The 9,625-nt window shown below is 38.8% G+C and overlaps 1 non-coding gene across 1 annotated transcript; it reads right to left on the reverse strand.

Moving 5' to 3' along the window:
* Window positions 1-4,355: 4,355 nt before the first annotated feature.
* LOC112746206 (small nucleolar RNA R71) lies at window positions 4,356-4,463 on the reverse strand. Its single transcript, XR_003174101.1, has one exon. It is a non-coding gene; the product is annotated as a small nucleolar RNA R71 (small nucleolar RNA).
* Window positions 4,464-9,625: the final 5,162 nt, after the last annotated feature.

Genomic DNA, 9,625 nt, shown 5'->3' on the forward strand with positions numbered 1-9,625 from the left:
CCTATTTTCCAATTCAGCTTGGCCATTAGTCTGAGGATGATATGGTATGGCTACTTTGTGAATTACTCCATATTTGTGAAGCAGCTTTTCCATCTGTCTATTGCAAAAGTGGCTGCCACCATCACTAATAAGGCCTTTAGGTACTCCATATCTAGTGAAGATGTGTCTCTTAAGAAATTGAAGAATGATGAGCGGATAATTTATACGCTTTTTGGCATTGTTTTTAGTATGTTTTTAATAGGATCTAATCACTTTTAGGGATGTGTTCATTAGTTTTTATGTTAAATTCACATTTCTGGACTTTACTATGAGTTTGTGTGTTTTTCTGTGATTTCAGATATTTTCTGGCTGAAATTGAGGGACTTGAGCAGACATCAGATTCAGAGGTTGAAAAAGGACTGCTGATGCTGTTGGATTCTGACCTCCCTGCACTTAAAGTGGATTTTCTGGAGCTACAGAACTCGAAATGGCGCGCTTCTAATTGCGTTGGAAATTAGACATCCAGGGCTTTCCAGCAATATATAATAGTCCATACTTTGGCCAAGAATTGACGATGTAATCTGGCGTTCAACGCCAGCCTTCTGCCCAAATCTGGCGTCCAGCGCCAGAAAAGGATCCAAGACCAGAGTTGAACGCCCAAACTGGCACAGAAACTGGCGTTCAACTCCACAAATGGCCTCTGCACGTGCTACACTTAAGCTCAGCCCAAACACACACCAAGTGGGCCCCGGAAGTGGATTTATGCATCAATTACTTACTCATGTAAACCCTAGTAGCTAGTTTATTATAAATAGGACCTCTTACTAGTCTTTTTGACCATCTTTGGATTACCTTATGATCCTTTGATCATGTTTTGGGGGCTGGCCATCTCGGCCATGCCTGGACCTTCACTTATGTATTTTCATACGGTAGAGTTTCTACACTCCATAGATTAAGGTGTGGAGCTCTGCTGTTCCTCAAAGATTAATGCAAAGTACTACTGTTTTCTATTCAATTCTTCTTATTTCGCTTCTAAGATATCCATTCGCACCCAAGAACGTGATGAAGGTGATGATTATGTGTGACACTCATCATCCTTCTCCCTTATGAACGCGTGCCTGACAAACACTTCTGTTCTACATGAATTAAGCTAGAATGAGTATCTCTTAGATCTCCTAACCAGAATCTTCGTGGCGTAAGCTAGAATGATGGCAGCATTCAAGAGAATCTGGAAGGTCTAAACCTTGTCTGTGGTATTCTGAGTTGGATTCAATGATTGGATGACTGTGACGAGCTTCAAACTCGCGAGTGCTGGGCGTTAGTGACAGACGCAAAAGGAGGGTGAATCCTATTCCAGCATGATCGGGAACCGACAGATGAATAGCCGTGCCGTGACAGGGTGCGTGAGCATATTATTCACTGAGAGGAGGGGATGTAGCCACTGACAACGGTGATGCCCTTGCATAAAGCCAGCCATGGAAAGGAGTAGGACTGATTGGATGAAGATAGCAGGAAAGCAGAGGTTCAGAGGAACGAAAAGTATCTCCATTCGCTTATCTGAAATTCCTACCAATGATTTACATAAGTACCTCTATCCCTATGTTATTATATTAAATTCGAAAACACCATTATCACTTTATATCCGCCTAACTGAGATTTACAAGGTGACCATAGCTTGCTTCATACCAACAATCTCCGTGGGATTCGACCCTTACTCACGTAAGGTATTACTTGGACGACCCAGTGCACTTGCTGGTTAGTTGTATCGAAGTTGTGACAATTATGTATTGAGATCAGAGCACCAAGTTGCTCACGTTGCCGGGGATTGTTTGAGCCTGGACATCACAATTTCGTGCACCAAGTTTTTGGCGCCGTTGCCGGGGATTGTTCGAGTTTGGACAACTAACGGTTCATCTTGTTGCTCAGATTAGGTAATTTTCTTTTTATTTTATTTTCAAAAATTTTTCAAAAATATTTCTAAAATTTTCTCATCTGTTTTCGAAAAAAATAAAAATGTTTTCAAAAAAAAAATTTTTTTTCAAAAATCTCTCATCTGTTTTCGAAAAAAAATTAAAAAAATGTTTTCAAAAATTTTATTTAAGATTTTTAAGAATGAATTCTAGTGTTTCATGAAGCATGTGAAGCCTGGCTGGCTGTAAAGCCATGTCTAAATTTATTTGGATTGAGGCAGCAATTTGTTATCAAGAGCAAGCTAGTTGTTGCTAATCCACCTGCTACTGTTCCTGATCTACATGCTAAAGCTTGGCTGGCCATTGGCCATGTCTAGTGTTTTGGACTGAAGCTTTCATTGAAAGCTTGGCTGGCTAGTGAGCCATGTCTAATTCCTGGACTGAAGCTTTAGACTAACATGGCAAGATTCCTGGAATTCATATTAAAAATTTTGGAATCCTTATTTTTTCTTTTTCACATTATTTTCGAAAAAATCCAAAAAAAATTAGAAAATCATAAAAATCAAAAATATTTTTGTGTTTCTTGTTTGAGTCTTGAGTCACATTATAAGTTTGGTGTCACCTGCATATGCATCCTGCATTTTTTTGAAAATATCATGCATTCATAGTGTTCTTCATGATCTTCAAGTTGTTCTTGGTAAGTCTTCTTGTTTGATCTTGATGAACTTTTGTTTTGTGTCTTTTCATGTTTATCATATGCATTCTTGAATTCTTAGTGCGTAAGCATTAAAGAATTCTAAGTTTGGTGTCTTGCATGTTTTCTTTGCATTAAAAATTTTTCAAAATTGTATCTTGATGTTCATCATGACATTCAAAGTGTTCTTGGTGTTTATCTTGACATTCATAGCATTCTTGCATGCATTCATTGTTTTGATCTAAAAATTTCATGCATTGCATAATTTTCATGTTTTTCATAAAAATTCAAAAATCAAAAAAATATCTTTCCCTTTTTCTCTCCTCAAAATTCGAAAATTTGGATTGACTTTTTCAAAAATTTTTAAAATCAAGTTGTTTCTTATGAGTCAAATCAAATTTTCAATTTGAAAATCTTATCTTTTTCAAAATCTTTTTCAAAAATCAAATCTCTTTCAAAATTCTTAGTTATTTTCGAAAATTCAAAAAATATTTTTCAAAAATCTTTTTCTTAATTTTTTTCACAAATTTTCGAAAATAACATAATCAATTAATGTTTTGATTCAAAAATTTGAAGTTTGTTACTTGCTTGTTAAGAAGGATTCAAACTTTAAGTTCTAGAATCATATCTTGTGATTTCTTATGAATCAAGTCATTAATTGTGATTTTAAAAATCAAATCTTTTTCAAAACTAATTTCAATCATATCTTTTCAAAAATATCTTCTCATCTTATCTTTTTCAAAAATATCTTTTCAAAATATCTTTTCTAACTTCCTAACTTCTTATCCTTTTCAAAATTTGTTTCAACCAACTAACTAACTTTTTATTTGTTTCTTAACTTTTTCAAAACTACCTAACTAACTCTCTCTCTCTAATTTTCGAAAATATCTCCCCCTTTTTTCAAAAATTTCTTTTTAATTAACTAATTATTTTTATTTTTATTTCAAAAATTTTCGAAAAAAAAAAAATTCTAACATTTTTCAAAAACCATTTTTCAAAAATCACTAACTCTTTTTCAAACTAATTTTCGAAAATTATCCCTCCCCCATCCTATTCTATTTATTCATTCATATCCTAACATCTCATTTTACCTCTCTTCCATCCTCACAGATGTGTTTCTTCCATTATATTACATTCTTTGTCTCCCCATCTTCTTCCACTCACACAGGAATCCCTATACTGTGGTATAAAGGATCTCCATTATTATTATTATTTTTCTGTGCCTTCTTCTTTGTCATATGAGCAGGAGCAAGGATAAGAACATTCTTGTGGAAGCAGATCCAGAACCTGAAAGGACTCTGAAGAGAAAATTAAGAGAAGCTAAAATACAACAATCCAGAGATAGCCTTTTTGAAATTTTCGAACAGGCAGAGGAGATGGCAGCCGAAAATAATAATAATGTAAGGAAGATGCTTGGTGACTTTACTGCACCTAATTCCAATTTACATGGAAGAAGCATCTCCATTCCTGCCATTGGAGCAAACAACTTTGAGCTGAAACCTCAATTAGTTTCTCTGATGCAGCAGAACTGCAAGTTTCATGGACTTCCATCTGAAGATCCTTTCCAGTTCTTAACTGAATTCTTGCAGATATGTGATACTGTTAAGACTAATGGAGTAGATCCTGAAGTCTACAGGCTCATGCTTTTCCCTTTTGCTGTAAGAGACAGAGCTAGATTATGGTTGGATTCTCAACCTAAAGACAGCCTGAACTCTTGGGATAAGCTGGTCACGGCTTTCTTAGCCAAGTACTTTCCTCCTCAAAAGCTGAGCAAGCTTAGAGCTGATGTTCAAACCTTCAGACAGAAAGAAGGTGAATCTCTCTATGAAGCTTGGGAAAGATACAAACAGTTGACCAAAAAGTGTCCTTCTGACATGCTTTCAGAATGGACCATCCTGGATATATTCTATGATGGTCTGTCTGAGCTATCAAAGATGTCACTGGACACTTCTGCAGGTGGATCCATTCACCTAAAGAAAACGCCTGCAGAAGCTCAAGAACTCATTGACATGGTTGCTAATAACCAGTTCATGTACACTTCTGAAAGGAATCCTATGAGTAATGGGACGCCTATGAAGAAGGGAGTTCTTGAAGTTGATACTCTGAATGCCATATTGGCTCAGAATAAAATATTGACTCAGCAAGTCAATATGATCTCTCAGAGTCTGCATGGAATGCAAGCTGCATCCAACAGTACTCAAGAGGCTTCTCCTGAAGAAGAAGCTTATGATCCTGAGAACCCTGCAATAGCAGAGGTAAATTACTTAGGTGAACCTTATGGAAACACCTATAACTCAACATGGAGAAATCATCCAAATTTCTCATGGAAGGATCAAAAGCCCCAACAAGGCTTTAATAATGGTGGAAGAAACAGGTTTAGCAATAGCAAGCCTTTTCCATCATCAACTCAGCAACAGACAGAGAACTCTGAACAAAATGCTTCTAATTTAGCAAATCTAGTCTCTGATCTATCTAAGGCCACTGTAAGTTTCATGAATGAAACAAGATCTTCCATTAGAAATCTGGAAGCACAAGTGGGCCAGCTGAGTAAAAGGATCACTGAAATCCCTCCTAGTACTCTCCCAAGCAATACAGAAGAGAACCCAAAAGGAGAGTGCAAGGCCATTGACATAAGTGCCATGGCCGAACCTGTAAGGGAAGGAGAGGACGTGAATCCCAAGGAGGAAGACCTCCTGGGACGTCCAGTGGTCAATAAGGAGCTTCCCTCTGAGGAACCAAAGGAATCTGAGACTCATCTAGAGATCATAGAGATTCCATTGAACCTCCTTATGCCCTTCATGAGCTCTGATGAGTATTCCTCTTCTGAAGAGAATGAGGATGTCACTGAAGAGCAAACTGCCAAGTTTCTTGGTGCAATCATGAAGCTGAATGCCAAATTGTTTGGCATTGATGCTTGGGAAGTTGAACCTCCCTTGTTCATCAATGAACTAAGTGATCTGGATCAACTGACATTGCCTCAGAAGAGACAGGATTCTGGAAAGTTCATATTACCTTGTACCATAGGCACCATGATCTTTAAAGCTCTGTGTGACCTTGGTTCAGGTATAAACCTCATGCCCCTCTCTGTAATAGAGAAACTGGGAATCTATGGGGTGCAAGCTGCTAAAATCTCACTAGAGATGGCAGACAGCTCAAGAAGACAGGCTTATGGATAAGTAGAAGATGTATTAGTAAAGGTTGAGGGCCTTTACATACCTACTGATTTCATAGTCCTGGATACTGGAAAGGAAGAGGATGAATCCATCATCCTAGGAAGACCTTTCCTGGCCACAGCAAGAGCTGTGATTGATGTTGACAGAGGTGAAATAGTCCTTCAATAGAATGAGAACTCCCTTGTATTCAAAACTCAAGGATCTCCCTCTGCAACCATGGAGAGGAAGCTTGAAAAGCTTCTCTCAAAGCAGAGTCAACCAGAGCCCCCACAATCAAACTCTAAGTTTGGTGTTGGGAGGCCACAACCAAACTCTAAGTTTGGTGTTGAACTCCCATATCCAAACTCTAAGTTTGGTGTTGGAGAGTCTCAACAAAGCTCTGCACATCTGTGAGGCTCCATGAGAGCCCACTGTCAAGCTATTGACATTAAAGAAGCGCTTGTTGGGAGGCAACCCAATGTTTATCTAATTCTTATTTTTATTGTTTTTCATGTTTTCTTAGGTTCATGATCATGTGGAGTCACAAAATAAACAAAAAAAATCAAAAACGGAATCAAAAACAGCAGAAGAAAAATCACACCCTGGAGGAGCATCTGTCTGGTGTTCAAACGCCAGAACAGAGCATAGTTCTGGCGCTGAACTCCCAGAATGGGAGCATCCTGGCGCTGAACGCCCAGAACAAGCATGGTTCTGGCGTTCAACGCCAGAAATGGTAGCAAAGGGGCGTTGAACGCCCAAAATGGGAACCAACCTGGCGCTGAACGCCCAGAGTTGTGTGCAAGGGCATTTTACATGCCTAAATTGGTGCAGGGATGTAAATGCCTTGACACCTCAGGATCTGTGGACCCCACAGGATCCCCACCTACCTTCACTCACTCTCTTCTCTCTTCTCAATCATCCTCTATTCCCAATAAACACTCATCCCTTCTGTCTTCCATTTACCACTCACACCCATACACCCACTACCTTCAAAAATTCAACATCTCTCTCCCACCCAATCCCACCCATATGGCCGAATACACACTCCCATCCATCTCCTCCATATCTTCTTCTTATTCTTCTATTCTTTCTTCTTTTGCTCGAGGGCGAGCAACATTCTAAGTTTGGTGTGGTAAAAGCATAGCTTTTTTGTTTTTTCCATAACCATTGATGGCACCTAAGGCCAGAGAAACCTCTAGAAAGAGGAAAGGGAAGACAAAAGCTTCCATCAAGAGTCTATAGCTCAGTGGTAGAACATTTGACTGCAAATCAAGAGATCCCTGAGATACCTCAGGGGATACATTTTCTTCCACACAATTATTGGAAGCAACTAAGGGTGGAACATCAAGAGCACTCCATCATCCTTCATGAAATCAGAGAAGATCTAAAACCAATGAAGGAGGAGCAACAAAGACAAGGAAGAGACATAGAAGAGCTCAAGGACATCATTGGTTCCTCAAGAAGGAAACGCCACAATCACTAAGGTGGATTCATTCCTTGTTCTTGCTTTCTCTGTTTTTCGTTTTCTATATTATGTGCTTATCTATGTTTGTGCCTTCATTACATGATCATTAGTAGTTAGTAACTTTGTCTTAAAGTTATGAATGTCCTATGAATCCATCACCTCTCTTAAATGAAAAATGTTTTAATTCAAAAGAACAAGAAGTACATGAGTTTCGAATTTATCCTTGAACTTAGCTTAATTATATTGATGTGGTGACAATGCTTCTTGTTTTCTGAATGAATGCTTGAACAGTGCATATGTCTTTTGAAGTTGTTGTTTAAGAATGTTAAATATGTTGGCTCTTGAAAGAATGATGACTAGGAGACATGTTATTTGATAATCTGAAAAATCATAAAAATGATTCTTGAAGCAAGAAAAAGCAGCAAAGAACAAAGCTTGCAGAAAAAAAAAAAGAGAAAAGCAAAAAAATATGCGAAAAAAAAAATAGAAAGAAAAAGAAAAAGCAAGCAGAAAAAGCCAATAACCCTTAAAACCAAAAGGCAAGGGCAAATAAAAAGGATCCCAAGGCTTTGAGCATCAGTGGATAGGAGGGCCTAAAGGAATAAAATCCTGGTCTAAGCGGCTAAATCAAGCTGTCCCTAACCATGTGCTTGTGGCATGTAGGTGTCAAGTGAAAACTTGAGACTGAGCGGTTAAAGTCAAGGTCCAAAGCAAAAACAAAGAGTGTGCTTAAGAACCCTGGACACCTCTAATTGGGGACTTTAGCAAAGCTGAGTCACAATCTGAAAAGGTTCACCCAATTATGTGTCTGTGGCATTTATGTATCCGGTGGTAATACTGGAAAACAAAGTGCTTAGGGCCACGGCCAAGACTCATAAAGAAGCTGTGTTCAAGAATCATCATACTGAACTAGAAGAGTCAATAACACTTCGAAATTTGAAGTTCCTATAGATGCCAATCATTCTGAACCTCAATGGATAAAGTGAGATGCCAAAACTATTCAAGAGGCAAAAAGCTATAAGTCCCGCTCATATGATTGAAGCTCTGTTTCATTGATAGTTTGGAATTTATAGTATATTCTCTTCTTTTTATCCTATTTGATTTTCAGTTGCTTGGGGACAAGCAACAATTTAAGTTTGGTGTTGTGATGAGCGGATAGTTTATACGCTTTTTGGCATTGTTTTTAGTATGTTTTTAATAGGATCTAATCACTTTTAGGGATGTTTTCATTAGTTTTTATGTTAAATTCACATTTCTGGACTTTACTATGAGTTTGTGTGTTTTTCTGTGATTTCAGGTATTTTCTGGTTGAAATTGAGGGACTTGAGCAGACATCAGATTCAGAGGTTGAAAAAGGACTGCTGATGCTGTTGGATTCTGACCTCCCTGCACTCAAAGTGGATTTTCTGGAGCTACAGAACTCGAAATGGCGCGCTTCCAATTGCGTTGGAAAGTAGATATCCAGGGCTTTCCAGCAATATATAATAGTCCATACTTTGGCCAAGAATTGACGACGTAAACTGGCGTTCAACGCCAGCCTTCTGCCCAAATCTGGCGTCCAGCGCCAGAAAAGGATCCAAGACCAGAGTTGAACGCCCAAACTGGCACAGAAACTGGCGTTCAACTCCACAAATGGCCTCTGCACGTGCTACACTTAAGCTCAGCCCAAACACACACCAAGTGGGCCCCGGAAGTGGATTTATGCATCAATTACTTACTCATGTAAACCCTAGTAGCTAGTTTATTATAAATAGGACCTCTTACTAGTCTTTTTGACCATCTTTGGATTACCTTATGATCCTTTGATCACGTTTTGGGGGCTGGCCATCTCGGCCATGCCTGGACCTTCACTTATATATTTTCATACGGTAGAGTTTCTACACTCCATAGATTAAGGTGTGGAGCTCTGCTGTTCCTCAAAGATTAATGCAAAGTACTACTGTTTTCTATTCAATTCTTCTTATTTCGCTTCTAAGATATCCATTCGCACCCAAGAACGTGATGAAGGTGATCATTATGTGTGACGCTCATCATCCTTCTCCCTTATGAACGCGTGCCTGACAAACACTTCTGTTCTACATGAATTAAGCTAGAATGAGTATCTCTTAGATCTCCTAACCAGAATTTTCGTGGCGTAAGCTAGAATGATGGCAGCATTCAAGAGAATCTGGAAGGTCTAAACCTTGTCTATGGTATTCTGAGTAGGATTCAATGATTGGATGACTGTGACGAGCTTCAAACTCGCGAGTGCTGGGCGTTAGTGACAGACGCAAAAAGAGGGTGAATCCTATTCCAGCATGATCGGGAACCGACAGATGAATAGCCGTGCCGTGACAGGGTGCGTGAGCATATTATTCACTGAGAGGAGGGGATGTAGCCACTGACAACGGTGATGCCCTTGCATAAAGCCAGCCATGGAAAGGAG

This window comes from Arachis hypogaea, chromosome 14 (assembly GCF_003086295.3).
Source record: "Arachis hypogaea cultivar Tifrunner chromosome 14, arahy.Tifrunner.gnm2.J5K5, whole genome shotgun sequence".
Lineage (NCBI taxonomy): Eukaryota > Viridiplantae > Streptophyta > Magnoliopsida > Fabales > Fabaceae > Arachis > Arachis hypogaea.